The following is a 16215-nucleotide window of genomic DNA, read 5'->3' as shown; positions in this document are numbered from 1 at the left end:
TGGTTAAGAATCCGCCTGCCAATGCAGGGAACACGGGTTCGACCCCTGGTCGGGGAAGATCCCACATGCCGCGGAGCAACGAAGCCCATGTACCACAACTGAGCTTGCGCTCCAGACCCCGCGAGCCACAACTACTGAGCCCGCGCACCACAACTGCTGAAGCCAGCGCGCCTAGAGCCTATGCTCCACGACAAGAGAAACCACTGCAATGAGAAGCCCGTGCACCGCAACGAAGAGTAGCCCCTGCTCGCCGCAACTAGAGAAAGCCCGGGCACAGCAACAAAGACCCAACACAGCCAAAAATAAATAAATTAATTAATTTTTAAAAAAATTATTGAGGACCCTCAGAACTTTTGTTTATGTGGATTATATCTGTTAATACAATATTATTGTATTAGAAATTAAAATTAATAAAACATGTTAAATGTTTTAACTGCTTTTAAAATAAAATAAACCTGTTGTATGTTATGTAAAGTTTCTAAAAAGTTTTTTTAGATTTTTATTTTTTTTATTGAAGTATAGTTGATTTACAATGTTGTGTTAGTTTCAGGTGTACAGTAAAGTGATGCAGTTATATATATGTATATATTTATTCTTTTTCAGATTCTTTTCCATTATAAGTTATTACAAAATATTGAATATAATTCCCTATAGGTTCTTGTTGTTTCTCTATTTTATATTATATAACCATTTTATTAAAAATGGCTATATCTTCCAAAAAGGAAAAAAATAGTGAGAAAAGAGTGGTTTCGTTCTACAGTTTTGCAAACCTCTGTAATGTCTGGCTCATAGAGAACAGCTGAATTCTCATAACTACTTCTGCACAGTCTATTGCAGTATCATATGTCATGTAGCCTCTGAAAAATTCCACAGTCTGTTCACAATAGAATGAGAGGGATAAAGACATTTTAGCATTTTTATGAAAATAGTTTTGATCTCATAGACCCTCTGAAAGGGTCTCAGGGTTCGCAGACCACACTTTGGGAACCCCCATTGTCATGCTATGCCACAACATTCTGTTTTGTCCTATCTTGCATTTTCATTAATTACTAATGAAGTTTTTGTAGCTAATTTTCATTAACTACAAAGTAATTAGTGCTCATCAGTTTTGCAGATGATACAAAGCTACCAAGGGATTACTATAAAAGCTGACAGAATAAAATATTTACATTATTTCAGCAGACCAGATTCAAACAAAATTAAAAGTGAAACGTCCTGCATTTACATTTTGCTTTTTTTTTTTTTTTGATCAGTTGCACAAATACTAGAAGCACAAGCTGGGAAAAACTGGCCTGACAGCAGTTTGTATGAAAAAGATCTGGCTGTTTAGGTCAACCACAAGCTAAATATGAACAAACAGCTTACATATAATGTTAAGAAGCATCGATAAAAGTGTAACCACTGAGCTGCAGCAAATAGGCAGGGCTCCCTTCCTGGAAGAGGGGTGGGAGAGGATGGAGTTCTTACACTTTCTTTGCTCAAACCCTCACCTGTATTCCCAGACAGTGCAAGGGGATTGGATAGGAGGCAGGCAGCATTTGCACTCTGCTAACCATGTGGTTTGAAAAGTTTAAATTAAAAAAAGCTAAATCTACAAGCAAAAGTTCTCTTGAGTCCTACAGGCCTCCACAGCCAAGGACAAGGACATCCTTCCATGTTGGACCCACAGGTCTCCAATACAGTGTCCAGCCCCCAGTCTGCATCAAGGGGGCAGCCCTGTACAGGCTGTGGCTCCAGGCTGCTAGTGGGAGCTGTTTTCAGATTTCCTCTGGCTCTCCAAAGTGGCTCACCCCAGCAATTCACTCTGGCCACAGGCCCCTGTCTAGCGGGCCCTAAGTTTCTGTGAGACACTCTAGCTAACTCAGCATCACCTTGAGGCCATTCTCAACATCACCCTTCTGAACGTGGCTTGATCACCTGGGTGGAGCTCAACTCTTCCTGGCCTGGCCCAGAGGGAGAAAGGGCCTTGGCTCCTTCCTGCCTGCTGTATCTTTGTGCCCTTGTTGTAAAGTGGTTCCTCCCTCTCCCTCTTTGGTCAAGAAACAGTTCAGAAGTCAGAACTGATGGCAGGTCTGACTGCCATCAGTCAGAACTGAAAAGATGACTCTGATTGGCACACACTTCACACAAAGTGATGGCTTCTCCCGTTCTGCTCCAGTCTGAGTCAGTCTTGAGGATGCCCTTCTAGTCTGGGCGTTCCACATTAGAGGATCATTAATATTTCCAGAGGTTGACAGAGGTGGTGCCATCTCTAGAGTCAGATGAAGGTTCAAATCCCAGCTTTGCTGCTTGCTAATTGTACAACTTCTATGAGCCTCAGCTTCCCTATTTATAGAATGAAGGTGATAATATTGGGTGTTATGAAGACTGAATGAGATAATCATGTAGAGTGCTTATCACAGTATCTGACACATGATGATCGTTCATTTAATATTACTGTATAAAGTATATTTTATACAATTTTTTTCTTTTTTTTTGGAAACAGAATCTGAAGAGATGCCTTTCTGGCTACAGCAAAGGCTTACTGCCATTGTTTTGACCAGAAGTGATACTCCTGGGCCATTGGGCCACAGGCATCTCCTTTTCAAAAGAGTAGCTTTGCTCTACATTTAAGTAAAAGTCCTCTTAAGCGGTTTCCCTAGAATGAAAATGGACTAACATTAGCTTTGAAATGACAGATTTTCATTCCCCCCCCACCTTTCCTATCAAGGCTTCAGAGATTTTAGGGTCAAGTTTCCATGGGAGCTCCAACTCTCAGAGTCTGTGTGTGTCCCCACTCCCTATCCGTGGCAAGGAGAGCTCAGCCCTAGGAAGTCGCTGTCCGTGCATTCAGCCAGGCCTGTCCCTGACCCAGCCAGGCCCAGGGCAAAAGTGCAGATGGACACCCATAGACCATATATCTAATATTTAAAAGTTATAAGTCAACACAGGGAACTATACTCTATCTTGTAATAACCTATAATGGAAAAGAATCTGAAAAAGAATATATATATATATATATATATATAAAACTGAATCACTTTGCTGTACACTTGAAACTAACACAACATTGTAAATTAACTATACTTCAATTTTAAAAAATAAAATTCTCATAGGAATAACTTGAAAAGAAAAATAAATAAATAAAAGTTATAAGTCCAGCTAAGAGATTATTAGATAAAATATAGTCTATTTTCTGGACCTAGAGATTATCATACTAAGTGAAGGAAGTCAGAAAGAAAAAGACGAGTACCATATGATATCACTTATATGTAGAATCTAAAATATGACACAAATGAACTTATCTACACAACAGAAAGACTCACAGGCATAGAGAACAAACTTGTGATTGTCAAGGGGTGGGGGGGTAGGGGAGGTATGGATTGAGAGTTTGGGATTAGTAGATGCAAAGTATTATATACAGAATGAATAAACAACAAGGTCCTACTGTATAGCACAGGGAACTATATTCAATATCCTGTGATAAACCATATGGAAAAGAATATATATGTATAACTGAATCACTTTGCTGTACAGCAGTAATAAACAGAGCATTGTAAATCAACTGTACTTCAATAAAAGAAATTTAAAAATATATATATATAGTCTATCCTCCTACCTTGACAAATATACCTTCAGAACAACCAGGAAGGCCTAGCTCTAATTTAGAATTCCTGGACTCCTTAGAGTTTCTCTCCAGAATGTCGGGGTGCAGGCAGAGCTGGCATCTCCCTCTTTTAACCCTACACCTCCAGCCCATCCCGCACAGGGCCTTGGGGGCATGCCTGTGGCTACCTCAACCAACACCTCCAAGTTCCACTACACACTGAAATTTCAGTCACTTTTGGCCACCTTTCAGGCCTAGGGATGCACACATAAGCGACCCAACCTGTCCTTGGGTTGATGGGCCCAGGAAAGAGGCCCACGCAGGCTCTGGAAGAGGGCTGAAGGGAGATGGGAAAGGAATTCTAGGATCCCAGGTATTATATGTATTTGTGGGGAGAAACCACCCAGTGGGCACATTTTCTCTCCTCCCTATAGGGAAGGGCAGAACTACGGGAGGGCCAGAGCAGGGCCCTCTAAAGCACAGGCCCAAAGTTGGAGCCCCTCTTGCTCTGGTCTTAGCATGTACTCCATTCAGTGAATATTTATTGAGCACTTACTATAGGCGAGACCCTGTGCTGGGTGTCGAGGATGATGCAGTCAAGAAGACTGAGTGGTCTGTGCCCTCAAGGAACTTAGACTATAAGGGGAGTTGGACAATAAAGAAAGGAGCAAATAAATAGCAAATATTTACACATTTGGGGAAAAAATCGCTGAGGGAGGGCCTACTTTGGTTTGTGTGAAGGTAACCGAGGCTGAATGAGGGATGAGAAGAAGCCAGGGGAGCAGAGAGTTGAGGGAAGAGTGTTGCGTTCAGATGGAACTGAAAGAAGGCCAGGGAAAAAGGAACATGGGGAGCATCTGAGGATGAGGTGGAGGTGGGCAGGGGCCAGGCTCCATCGAGCTTTGAGGCCACATCCAGGAGTTTGGATTGTACGTACGTGAAGAGTGTTAAGAAGGGAGTGATTTAATTTATACTTTAAATATCTCACTCTCGCTGCTGTGAGGAGATAGGATGGTGGGGTGCAGCATGGAAGTGGGGAGACCAGTTAGGAGGTGGTGGCGGCAGTTCAGGTGCGAGATAATGGTGGCTGGACTAAGTTGGGGCTATAGGAGGGAGAAAAGGGCACAGATGAAGGCTGCATCCTCAGTTCTTGCTGATACTTAGAGGCAGGTGAGTGTGAGGAAGAAAGAAGTGTCAGGGATGAATGGCCTCTTCCCCTCGCGTCATGGCCACGTCCTGTTTCAGTCACGGCTGCCTCTTCCACACGCAATCCCTCCAACAGATGCTTCAAAGGCTTAAATAGTCAAACCGGGACTTCCCTGGTGGTCCAGTGTTTGGAATCCACCTTCCAATGCAGGGGACCCGGGTTTGATTCCTGGTCAGGGAACTAACATCCCACATGCCATGGGGCAACTAAGTCCACGCACTCTGGAGCCCATGCACCACAACTAGAGAGAAGCCCAAGCACCCAATGGAGAGCTCACACGTCGCAACAAAAGATCCCAGGTGCCGCAGCTAAGACCCGACACAGCCAAATAAATAAATAAATATTTAAATAGTCAAACCTGTTGACATTTGCCTCTGCGAGCTTTTTCCCATTGTTTTTTAATCTCAAGTCCTTTCTCACTTCAAGACTTCATATTATTTATCTATAATTTCTTTTTCTTTTTCAAATTGGAAATTACTTTTATAAGGTAGTACTTTTCAAACTGCTGATCGCTACCATTAGTATTGTGAGATCAGCCTACTGGGTAGGGACAAGAATTTCCTTTCTCATAGGATAAGATAGGAGTGGAATGGAGTAGAATAGATTAGATCAGAGTCCATCTGACATAATAAGGATAAATACTGTTTTATGATCTTTTGCTTTAATTATGAATTTATATTTGAGTGTATTTACTGGGCTGAGATGTCTCACATATTTCTTACCGTGGGTCATGGTTTGAAATCCCCTTTACAAAATTTAATGATAAAATCTATTTTATTCCAAATCAGCAATTTTCCCAGCATCATTCAAAGAACAGTCTTTTCTGTCACCAATGATTTATGAGTCTTCCTTTAGCATGTATAATATTAAATTCTAATTCAGGCAGTCAACAAATATTTGAAAGCATCTACTATGTGCCATACTCGTGCTGCATGGGGGGAATGAAACAATGGTGAATAAAAATACAGTCCCTCTCCTCTCTCCTGGAGCTTATATAAATGCTGAAGTATGTTTTTGTGTTGTCTACTCGGTTCCAATGGTCTTTCTCTGAATTTTTGCCCCAGTGGCACAGTTGTTATCATTGTACTTTTTATTTATTTAAGTTAGTTAAGGGCTAAGCATTGTGCTAAGTGCTTTGAATCCATTTATTATTGAGTATTATTCCATTTAATACTCAAAATGATGCTATAAATGGTATTCTTGTTCCCACTCTCCTGGATGAGGAAACTGAGGCTACTAGACATTAGGAATATTTCCCAAGGTGACTATATTTGTCCATTCAGGCTGCCGCAACAAAATACTGCAGACTGTGTGGCCTAAGCAACAGAAATTTATTTTCTCACAGTTCTGGAGGCTGGAAAGTTCAAGATCAAGGTTCTGGCAGGGCTTGGTTTCTGGTTTCTGGTGAGGGCTCTCTCCCTAACTTGCTGATGACCTCCTTGCTGTGTTCTCTCATGACCTTTCCTTTGTTCTCAGTCAAAGAGAGAGAGACAGATCTCTTTCCAAGTACAGTCACATTTGGGGGTTAAAGCTTCAACATGTGAATGGTGGGGGAACCACAATTCATTCTACAACAGTGACATGTCCAGGAAGTGGTGGAGTCACATTCAAACCCAGGTCTACTTCCTCCAGAACCTGAATTCTTACTTATTCCCATTTCTCCCTGATAGGGCAAATCCCATCTCATTATTTTTATTTACTTAAAAAATAAAAAAAGCTATTCTTGGCCATTCTTTCAGATGAACTTCACAAATCACTTTTACACATTCTGCGCTCATAAGAATAGACATCTTCACACCACTGAGGCGCCCCATCCAGGAACATGGCATGCTATGTGCTGTCTCTCAGGGAATTCATGTGCTTGTCCTCATGCTGGTCTCACACACATTTCTCATCAAGGGGTTTTCTGAGGCGATTTTATTTTTAGTTTAGTGCTTCTCAAACTTTGACGTGCATACCATCACCTGGGAATCTTCTTAAAAAGCAGAGTCTGAGTCAGCAGGCCTCCGGCAGAGGCTAGGATTCTGGATTTCTAGCAAGCTCTCAGGTGATGCTGCTATGGTGCTGGGGCCCACACGTTGATCTTACTAGGTTGTAGTTATGCTATTTTAAGTGGGATTGTTTAGTTTAATATTTTAGAGCTTGTTACTGAGATTATCTAGAAAAGCTAATGATTTTTATTTGACCAGTTCTGCATACTCTCCCTTCCTGAGCCCAGCAGGCTTGCTTGTCGCTGTGGGGACCAGCTGGAGCTGCCAGGGCCAGGAAGAGCGTTTAGGAAGAGGGGACCTTCACCCTGCTAAAAGGGAACCTATGGCATCCATGCCTGGAAGTCTAGGCAATTGGGACAATTTGCCTGGCAGCAGCCCTCCTCCCACCCTCACCCGCCATGATACTACCTTTCTGTGTGATTTAGACCCAGACCCAGTGAATCGTAGAGCTTGGCAAAGAGTCAAGTATGTGCTCAGTGAACACTTGCTGGGTGAATGAATCTAGGGCAACTCTACCCCACCCCCATAAACTCTCCTTGCTGATGGGGAAACTGAGGTCCAGAGAGAGGAAGCAACCTGTTAGAGCTGAGTTACTGGTCTGGCTGCAATGAGAACTCAAGTTGCCTGCCCTCAAGGACTTCTCTGATGGTCCAGTGGCTAAGACTGTGCTCCCAGTGCAGGGGGCCCAGGTTCAATCCCTGGTCAGGGAACTAGATCCCACATGCTGCAAATAAGATCCCGCATGCTGCAAGGAAGATCCCACGTGCTGCAACTAAGACCTGGCACAGCCCAATAAATAAATGTTAAAAAAAAAAAAAAGTTCCCTGCCCTCTACTCAGAGTTGCACCTTGCTCTGGGCCCTGAGAGACATCAGAGAAGCACAGACCAAGATGAGAGAGGCCCCAGAACCACAGCACACACAACTGAGAAGAGGCCTTCAAGATCATCTCACCCAGGGCGTCCTAATCAGGGGTATGTTGGAAGGACCCCACACCTGCCTGGGCCTCACCCCTGAAGAGTCTGATTCAATAGGTCTGTTGTGGGCACTACAGTCTTTAAACAATCCTGAGATGGGTGAATCAGGTACACAGCCAGCCTGGGAACCACTGTCCTGACCTAATCCCCTTGTTTTACTGAAGAGGAAACTGAGGCTGGGAAGGGAAGCAACTTGCTGATGGCCACACAGAACCACTCCATAGGACCACCTTAAGACCTAAGCTTTAGGAAGTCAGGAATCACATCCAACCACGGGCTTCCTGACCAGGAGAAGGGGGAGGGGAAGGGTCAGAGAGGCTGAGGCTCTCCGTCATCTCAGAGATGTCACCGTCATCTCTTACCTGGACTAATGAAATAGCTTCTTGGTTTCCCTGCTTCCATTTTTATTCCCCTTGAGTCTATTCTTTTTTTTTTTTAATGTTATTTATTTTGATGTTTGAACTTTTTTTTTTTTCCCTTTGGCTGTGTTGGGTCTTCGTTGCTGCGTGCGGGCTCTTCTCTAGTTGCAGTGAGTGGGGGCTACTCTTTGTTGTGGTGCGCAGGCTTCTCACTGCGGTGGCTTCTCTTGTTGCGGAGCACCGGCTCTAGGTGCGCGGGCTTCGGTAGTTATGGCATGCAGGATCAGTAGTCGCGGCACGCGGGCCCTAGAGTGCAAGGGCTTCAGTAGTTGTGGCGCATGGACTTAGCTGCTCCGCAGCGTGTGGGATCTTCCCAGGCTAGGGATCGAACCCGTGTCCCCTGCATTGACAGGCGGATTCTTAACCACTGTGCCGCTAGGGAAGTCCCCCCCTCGAGTCTATTCTTAATGCAGCATCCAAAGTGAGCCTACTTTAACCAATGTCATATTATGACACTCTTCTGCCTCCAGTACTTCCTGCTTTACAGTAAAAGCCAAAGTCCTTACAGGACCTCTGAGGCCTTACATAATCTGGTCCCACCATCTCTGCTGTCATCTTCTTTACACAGCACTTTGCTCGCTTTGCTGCAGTCAGACTGGCCTCCTTGCACGTTCCCACACTTCAGAATCTTTGTGCTTGCTAACTGAGGCTTGGAACATTTTTACCCCAAGTCATGCTCTTGGCTTACTCCTGTAACCTTCAAATCTTCACCCAAAAGTCGCCTTCTAAATGTTAGGTATTTCCTGACAGCTTCAGCCCTCCCTGTCCTCCTTTCCTGCTTCACCATTTTTAATAGCACATATGCCCTTCTCATATACATATTTATCTAATACGCTATCTAATTTTCTAATTTATTTTGCCTATTATCTGTATTTTACCTTTAGAAAGTAAGCTCTATGTAGACTGGAGGACAGGGATCTTTGTCTCTTTTGCTCACTGCTACATCCTTGGAGCCTAGAACAAAACCTGGCATATAGTACATTCTTGACAATAATTGTGAATACATTTAACTAATAGCTCTGGCTATTCTTTTATCATTTTGGAAACAGTAAGAGTCAGGAAAAGAACAATTTTAAGCATTCACATTTCATGCTAAAAACCTCCAAACAGGGAATTCCCTGGCAGTCCAGTGGTTAAGAGTCGGTGCTTTCACTGCAGTGAGCCCAGGTTCAACCCCCGGTCAGGGAACTAAGATCTGACAAGCCACGCGGAGTGGTGGGAAAAAAAAAAAAAAGCCTCCAAACAATGTTTATGAGAGCATGCTCAATGAAAAGGCAGGCTACAAAATCACATGGATACTATGATTACAAATTTGCAATTTGTGTGTAAGAAAAAAGATGGTGCACAAAATTTGCATTAGTTCTCACTGTAACATTATGACGGATTTTTCCTGCTATTTTCCAATTACATGTAATATTGCCTCTAAAACAAGACTTTGACTTACAGTACTGAAGTAGGAACAACATGACATCCTTTACAGAAAAGTGAAGCAAAGCAATACCTTACCTTTTTGACGGTGCCGGGAATAGGTCTGGAGAGGACACTGACCTTGCCACTGTGGTTATCCGTGGGGAGAAGCAGGAGCACATTGATGGTCTCTACCAAAGGGCTTTTTCTGTAAATCATTTACAAAAATAACATGTTCTTATACTGTGTAATTAGATTGAAAAAAAATAATAAGTCTAGAAGAAGCCTCTTTAGAAAAAAAGTCTGGTCCGTAAGGAGAGGTTTCACAAAGCAACAAATCTCCACTTCTTCCCCCTGCCAGGCTCCAGGGGGCTTCCCCTAAACACAGTTGTGGGGGGGCTGGAGAGAGACCTGGAGAGCTCCTCTGCCCCTGAGGATATGGCCCCAGGGACACACTCCCAAAGTCCTCGGCCAGTTTTGGGGTGGCTGGGTGAGGACACCCTCTTCCCTTCTCCCTGTCTCCAGCAGGGCTCTAAAACCTCCCCTCAGAGACCCCCAGCGTTGGGGGGGGGAAAGAGTCGATGGGCCCTCTGAAAGCGGGATCCACACAGATTCAGTCCACCCAGAGAAAAAAAACTGGGGAGAGACTGTGGCCTCCCAAGTGAGACAGGAGGGAAGGGGACAGGGCACAACGTTTAAAAGAATGGCTAGGGGCTTCCCTGGTGGCGCAGTGGTTGAGAGTCCGCCTGCCGATGCAGGGGACACGGGTTTGTGCCCCGGTCTGGGAAGATCCCACATGCCGCGGAGCGGCTGGGCCCGGGAGCCATGGCCGCTGAGCCTGCGCGTCCGGAGCCCGTGCTCTGCAATGGGAGGGGCCACAACAGTGAGAGGCCCGCGCACCGCAAAAAAAAAAAAAAAAAAGAATGTCTAGCTGTTGAGGACACGACAAAAACTGGTGAGAACTGATTAGGCCCAAGATGGCGGAAGATTCGACTCCCAGTACACCTTGAGTGTCATTATATATATGCTCATTGTAACACATTAGCATATGCTAAGTGACACGCCCAGAGGTGCCATGACAGCTCGGAGGCTGACCATAAAAGGCCAAAAAGTGGGCCGTAGCCCAATTCCTGGAAATCCCCACCCCTTCGCAAAATAATTGGAATAATCCTCCCACTCCTTAGCCTGTGAAATTACCCAGCCCATTAAAGCTAACCACCCCATATTTCAGGGCCACTCTCACCTTCTGAGACAGACCACGTTATGCCTAAGGCATGTGTATCTAAAAGGCCTCTCACCTTCTGAGGTGGCACATGCTCTGTCTATGGAGTGTGTCTCTCTTTCAGTAAATCTGCTTCTTACCTATCACTTTGCTTCTCGCTGAATTCCTTCTGCGCTGAGACGTAAAGAACCTGAGTTTCATTAAGTCCGAGACCAGGTGTGTGATTTCAATTAAAAGACAGTGGGTTCGGGCTTCCCTGGTGGCGCAGTGGTTGAGAGTCCGCCTGCCGATGCAGGGGACACAGGCTCGCGCCCCGGTCCGGGAGGATCCCACATGCCGCGGAGCGGCTGGGCCCGTGAGACATGGCCGCTGAGCCTGCGCATCCGGAGCCTGTGCTCCGCAGCGGGAGGGGCCGCAACAGTGAGAGACCCGCGTACCATAAAAAAAAAAAAAAAAAGACAGTGGGTTCAACTCCCAGTCTGAGATTTGGCTGGGTTCGAGTCACAGCTGAGGTGCAATTGGGTTCCAGCCCCAGTCTTGGTTGTGCGGTTCCACAATGGTCCTCTGACCGCGAATTCCTGCAGCTCAGCAACCTCTAGACATCAGTGAGGCCGGTTTCTCTCCAGGGTGCATCCACACGTGTCACATCCCGGTGCACTAGCCTCAGATTATGGAAAGGAGCCCCTCATCAGCCTTCTGTGCCCCTGGTCCGAGAACCTTCTATGATGTGTTCCAAACTCTGCTCATCTCACAGGAGGAAATGAGTGCAATGGAAGTTGTCAAGGCCAGTTTGGGCTCATTCTACCCTATCCCCAGGCACCTCCCCAGCCACCCTCTTTGCCCACTGCCCAGCGCAAGGAGCCGGCTCTTTGCTGCTGACCAGGGCTCAGCCTCCCGGGCCAATCTCCAGGACAGTGAGTTCCACAGCTATGCAGCCTTGGCCAGGGTCCATTATCTGGGCACTGGGCTGATTTGTAAGGCTCAGTGCCCTGTGGCTTTCTCTTCCCCACCCCAGGCCTGACAAGGACAAAAAAGCGCTGTTGCGTTTCTGGGTCTGCTGTCGAGCGAGGGTGATTGCCCTCGCGCACAAGCTGAGCCTCTCTCCCACCTCTGCCTCTACAGCCTCTCCTCGGCATCTAGCCAGGGGCCCTGGAGGATCACAGGGCTGGATCAACCACCCGGAGGATAAGAATTCCTCTGCCTGAAGCAGAACAACAGTAACAGCCACAGCTTATGCTCCTTTAGTTTCCAGAAGGAGGATTTTATTTATTTATTTAGTTTTAACATTTATGTATTTTATTTATTTATTTTTGGCTGCGTTGGGTCTTCGTTGCTGCGTGCGGGCTTTTCTCTAGTTGCGTCGAGCAGGGGCTACTCTTCGTTGTGGTGCGCGGGCTTCTCATTGCTGCGGCTTCTCTTGTTGCAGAGCACGGGTTCTAGGCACGCTGGCTTCAGTAGTTGTGGCACGTGGGCTCAGTAGTTGTGGCTTGCAGGCTGGAGAGCACAGGCTCAGTAGTTGTGGTACACGGGCTTAGCTGCTCCGCGGCATGTGGGATCTTCCCAGACCAGGGCTCGAACCCGTGTCCCCTGCATTGGCAGGTGGATTCTTAACCACTGCGCCACCAGGGAAGCCCCAGGAGGATTTTAGATTCCAGAGGCTATTGACTCAGTTATCATGCAGTGTTCATCCATCGATTCATCAAACCTCTGTGGACTGCTGACTCCATGCGGTGTGCCTGGCACTGTGCTGGGTTATAGTCTAGCAGGATCAGTGTGCAGATGTCTCTGCTACAAAGAGGAGTAGGGCAAATGCCGCACCCACCCACCCCACCTAAAACAAGCAGCTAAGACAAACCCCTCTCACTTGGCTAACTGGTCAGCAAATTTATCGAACACTACTGGGTATTGGGGGTTTTCCTGTATTGATCACATATCTGTCCTCACAATAAACTTTTGAGATAGGTATTAGATCACTTACACATGAGGAAGAAGACAGAGGCTTTCCCAAGGTCATACGGCTACTGATGACTGAGATTCAAAAGCCGGAGTTCTTTCTCCTGACCTTGCTGGCAGTCCCAGGTTAAGCTCTGCAGGCTCAGCCCACAGAAAGCCTCAGGGCAAGCCAACCTCCCCTGGGCCCTACCCAGACTTCCTACTTCTCCTCCACTGGCCCCTCTCCCATTCCCTCTTCATTCCTTCATTCAGTGAGTCAGTCAAAGACAATTACTGAGCACCTACTAGGTACAAAGCTCTCAGGGAGAGGGGGGAAATGAATCATCAAGGACTTGGTCACCAAAGGCTCTCATAGCCTAATAGGAGAGTCTATAGTACATAAATAACTACAATGCCAGATGAAAGGTAAGAAATGTAGGTAAAGCGCTAGATCGAGTTCAAGGGAGGAAAAAATTACTCTGATTTAGGAGAACCTTTGTGGAGGAGGGGCACTGAGATGGGCCTTGAGGATATTCAAGTTTTGGTCCAGCGGAGATATGGGGGAAGGGCTGCTGAGATTTCAGGAAACACCGTAAGCAAAAGGTAAAGGCAGGAAGGGGTGGGAAGAGGAAGCGGGGAAACTATAGGAATCTGGGTGGTTGGAGGACGATGCACCTGAGGGGAAGCAGGAGGACAGAGGTTTAGAAATAGAGAGTGGCCATTCTATAAGTAGTTATTACCTGAAAAACGGTGCATTGGGGCCAGATTACAGGGACCAAAACTGCCAAGTTACAGAATCTGGTGCTTGTTTCCTTGCTTACAGGGAGCCATTATGGGGTTTCCCCAGCATCGCCCTTTGGTGGGTAAGGCCAGGTGGCTGCTCTACCTCAGCCTCTCCCGGCCTCCTCTCCAGAGCTGGAACCACAGTGTCAGCAGCCCTGTCCCCCACTGCTGTGTCATCGTTTACTCTCTTTCAAGTGCCTGGCCCACAACCAGCGACCCCCACGCAGCAGCCCAGAAGGCTTCCTTCCTGGGGCAGCAGGGCCGAGTCATTTGGAAACCTCGCTCTGATGAGTTCTGTGATCAAGGTGCTGATACGGCAGGTGGGCCTGCCTCACTGGGTCCCCAGTCACGGAGGTGAACGCGGTGGTGAGTTTCGTTGGCCCTTCACCTCCGCCCTGGGCCCGGCTCACTTTCACTGCCGGAGACGGAGACAGAGATGGAGATGGTGCAGATGATTTGACAATGCCATCTCACAGTCCTGCTTCGCATTTCCTGCCTTTGCCCTTCAAGTTTGCTCTGTCCTGCCCGCCCCACTCTGAGTCATCCAAGGCCAGGCCCCTAACCCACCTCCTCGCCAACCACAGTTCTTCTCTCTAGCCTCACGTAGAGGCTCTGAGGCCGTGGACGTAGGGGAGATAAACTTTTTTTTAAATTTTTATTGGAGTATAGTCGCTTTACAATGTTGTGTTAGTTTCTGCTGTGCAGCAAAGTGAATCAGATATACGTATACATATATCCACTGTTTTTTAGATTTCCTTCCCATTTAGGTCACCACAGAGCATTGAGTAGAGTTCCCTGTGCTGTACAGTAGGTTCTCATTAGTATCAATAGTGTATATATGTCAATCCCAATCTCCCAATTCATCCCACCCACCCGCCCCCCTTGGTAATCATAAATTTGTTCTTTACACCTGGAGATGAACATTTTGCCACTTTACATCTGCTCTAGAACAAGCAAGCTAACTGCCCCACTGGGGGCCAGTTCATCTCTTCCTCCTTGGAGGGCAGAGCACTGGGTCCGGAGTCAGAAGAACTGGCTGAACTTCCTTTTCTACTGGAAAGACTCATGCAACTCATGAGATCGGCTGAGGCTTGGTTTTCTCACAAATAAAAGAGGTGAAGAGGGGCTTCCCTGGTGGCGCAGTGTTAAGAATCTGCCTGCCAATGCAGGGGACACGGGTTCGAGCCCTGGTCCGGGAAGATCCCACATGCCACAGAGCAACTAAGCCCCTGTGCCACAACTACTGAGCCTGCGAGCCACAACTACTGAGCCCGCGTGCCGCAACTACTGAAGCCTGCGCACCTAGAGCCCATGCTCTGCAACAAGAGAAGCCACCACAATGAGAAGCCCGCGCACGGCAACAAAGAGTAGCCCCCACTCGCTGCAGCTAAAGCCTGCGCTCAGCAACGAAGACCCAACGCAGGCAAAAATAAATAAGAAAAATAAAGAGGTAAAATAAGTAAATTTATAAAAGAAAAAGATAAGGAATAAAATGATTGAAAAGAGCAGAACATCAAAAAAAAAAAAAAAAAAAGAGGTGAAGAACTCCTGGCTGGCTTTTTCCACAGGCTTGAGATGAGGTCCTGCTGAGACAAAGCATGGGAAAGAACTTTATAAACTGTAAATTAATCTGGGAGTATTATGATTGTGGTTATTAGTTTGTGGAGATTGAGTTCACATTATTGTTTTCTCTCTGGGAATCCTGTTCCTTTTCTTCAGAGAACTTACAGATTTTTATAAGTTATCATTACTGCTAAGCAGATAGTTGATTGGTTTACTGCCTACCTCCTCTCCAGAGTGTAAGCTATGATAGGGTGGGAGTCATGTGTAGGATTGTTTCTTATTATTTTTCCCAGCATCTGGTTCAGTGCTTGGAATGTAATGGAGGCTTAAGGAATAATTAAGTTATATGAGGACCCATTGCCCATCCTCACCAGAGACATCTGCAAGGCTAGTCTGTCTTGTTCACTGCTACACCCTGGCATGGAGTAGGCAATTAATAAGTGTTTTTTTTGAAGTTGAAATGAACAAACTTCCTTTAATTCTATCTTCATTGTGAAGTTCTGCTGCTAAAGGATCTATCGCGTTTCCCAGTTGCCCCATCTGTGATCCAAATGCCCAGAGAGGCTCTCTGTGCCTCTCAGAATCCACCTTCCCAGCCTCTTGTCCTTGTCCCACATCTTCCTCTGCTCCAGTCCAGAAAAACTGCCCACCATCCTCTCCCCAAGATATGCTTGTACCACCTGCAGACCTCTGCTGGGGCTCAGTCATTCCCTGTTCCCTTCCCTCAGAGTCCTGTCTGAACTTCCTTCCTTTCCAAGCCCCTTTTAAAAGTGTGGTGTGTATGGGTGTGGGTTTAATAGCTCTCTGTACCTATTGGAGTATTTCTATTTGGAAAAAAAGACTTTTACATACATGACGTTATTCAAGGCAAACAGTAGCAGCATTGGCAGTGCAGGCATTTTACAAGTGTACAGATTAGGAAGCTAAGGCTCAGAGAAGTTTTATTTGTAATTTATATACCCAGGGATTGGACTTACTTGTGGATCCACGAAAGCAATTCAGTGGAGTGACTTCCACTGAAGAAAAAAAGCAAGAGAGACAGACAGACAGGGACAAAGGCAGAGACAGAGGCAGAGACCCAGAGGGAGCAGGGGAGGAAGAAAGGAAGGGTAGAAAATATGAGTACGTCA

The sequence above is a fragment of the Tursiops truncatus genome, chromosome 8, assembly GCF_011762595.2.
Source record: "Tursiops truncatus isolate mTurTru1 chromosome 8, mTurTru1.mat.Y, whole genome shotgun sequence".
Taxonomy (NCBI): Eukaryota; Metazoa; Chordata; class Mammalia; order Artiodactyla; family Delphinidae; genus Tursiops; species Tursiops truncatus.
This window is presented reverse-complemented; position numbering follows the sequence as displayed.